Here is a 2,500-nt window from a genome sequence, read left to right as displayed (position 1 = left end):
GTGTAGTTGTCCCCTCGTTTACTGAGACTCGTCGAAATGTTTTTTTTTTTCAAAAGGTGATTACAGATTCCGAAGCGGAATTATCCGGTCCGTGTTTTGTCAATCCGATCCGATCCGATCTGATCCGGTCCGGTCCGATCCGGTCCGGTGTGATCCGAGTTTTGCCAACGGCCTTCCACTGATTTCACTCATGAAAGATGTAGTCTCTGGCCTCAATTGTCGTAGCATTAGAGCTTCATACCGGTATGCAGGAGACGATTGTTCAAAGCAACAGTTGGAGGACATTTTAAACTCTTAAGTATCATCTAGTGTCTGGAAGTCCCGATGCAATTCTCAACAACTATTGCCACATTTTTCGTCGACTGAAACAAAATATTTTAATATCTGTCTTCATCGATGAGAGTTATTGCATCGCTAAATTTAAGTTTCACTAAGATGTATCCCTACTTCTTTTCCCGGTGTAGCATGTCTTTTAATTCCGGTCTAGCACGTCTCCTACACCTGAAGCCTAACTTATCTTTCATGAGTGAAATCAATTGACTTTCTTGACCATTCTTTCCCTTAGTCGTTAATCTTCCAAACTGGTGTTTCGATTGTATCACTGGATATTTCTTTTCCAAGCGGCGCCTCGAGATTGAAATGAGCTTTCCTTTTATTTCGTCTTTGTTTTTGATGCCTTTAGCTCAAAGTAAACAAATTTCCTCTTTCGATTTCGGAGAAACAAACATGTTCATTGTTTTCGTCGGATTGCGCCATTCAAGTGCAGAACTTACGAATGACGTCATCCCCTTTTTGGCGCGAAACGCAAATGAAAACCTTGTAAGTCAGACAAGTCGACCTCTCATGACTTCGTCACTCGCTTATCCGCTTTGCGTCTGAAAAATCACGCTTCGCTCGCCAAACCATTTTCTCCTTGGATTCTCGTAAGGTCGACTTGTCGAAAGTCTATTCCATGAACTACTCGAGCCACCTCATCAATTTTACCAACCCTTACCGGTACAGTTCGTCCCATCACCATTTGTTTTCTGATAGCCTGCTTTGCATTTGCAGTAGTAAGATCCCTCAGTGTTCATGCAATCGGAGTTGTAACTACAAAGACTTTCATTCAACTCACACTCATTGTTATCTACAACAAACGGGAAAAAATTTGCCATTAGTTGGAATTGCTGGTGTTAAATCACAGATCTCGTTAGAAGTTACAAATGGCTAAGTTAGGCTCTTTGGGAAAAGCAGATTTGCCGAACTTATGACAGTACTCCATTTTCGTCACCGGAGCCTTGGATCGTATCCATGCGCATGACCCGAGACTCTGAGAAACTCTATGTGGGAGAACATGCGCTCTCGACCCCAGAGCTCTTTTCTTTGGCGCATGACTATGGAAGAGAAGAGCTCTTAGGAACCCTGAAACAGAGTGTCGTTTCATTGGTTTTCGTGAATAACAATGATAAGCCTCTCTGAGTGATGCATTTATGAGCTGATTGGTGCATTTATGAGCAGGCGCCGTAAAGTTCATATAGCCAGTTCGAATTCTTGGCTATAAGAAACCTACGGCGCACGTTCTCCTCCGGAATTATAGCCCATGATCCGAGGCACTGGGAAACTCTGTGTCGGAGAACACGCGCCGTAGGTTTCTTATAGCCAAGTTTAACCTTACGGCGCCTCCACACCACTCGTGCGAACATGAATGTTCCAGTCAGAGACGCTTTTCATTGCTGTTCACGAAAACCAATAAGAAGACACTTTGTTTCAGAGTTCCCCAGAGCTCTTCTCTCCCTCTCAAGCACAAAAGAGAAGAGCTCTGGGGTCGAGAGTCGAGATTGGACAGCACTCTCATCTCTTTTTTTTAATTATATGCAATCCGCATGCGCAATCAACTGATAGGTGCGCAATGTATACAAGCACATATACATCGGTCCGGAGGGTGCATTTAAAATAGGAACGTTCTTACTTATGGGTGTCTGGCTTGTCAAAACTTTGACAACACAAGGCAATGTTTTCTATTTCACCAGTTACGTTATCTTAATTGTCTATTTACCCTTGCATTGTGCCCCCTGGTGATAAGTAAATCCTTCCATACAATCACAAAAGAGCTTTCCTTGTATATTGCTGCATGTTTGGTGCTTCCGTTTACACTTCTTGTCCTCGGTGCATGGATCTAAGGCTGTTGAAAATAAACCACATTTAAAGAGAGTTCTAGCAGAAATAATCCCGACGACGTAACTGTGTTGTTATCTCGAATATACTTTAATTTATATTGAATGGGGTCAGAGTGGTTATGGAAATTGGCATTGCTCATCGTAGCGATCTGATTGGATGAATTTCAACTTTGGCAGGATTTTCATATAGGAAAATTGTTTCGCGGCATGCAATGCCTGTCGGTTGAAGGTGGGCCTTTAACATCTAGCTGTGGTGCTGTACTCCGACATCAAACATGGACTGCATAGTGGCAGCCAGGGGAGCCTTCGTATGCTTTTAGCCCGATATCGTGAGCTGCGCCCTT

The sequence above is a fragment of the Montipora capricornis genome, chromosome 6 (assembly GCF_036669925.1).
Source record: "Montipora capricornis isolate CH-2021 chromosome 6, ASM3666992v2, whole genome shotgun sequence".
In the NCBI taxonomy this organism is placed as follows: Eukaryota; Metazoa; Cnidaria; class Anthozoa; order Scleractinia; family Acroporidae; genus Montipora; species Montipora capricornis.
This window is presented reverse-complemented; position numbering follows the sequence as displayed.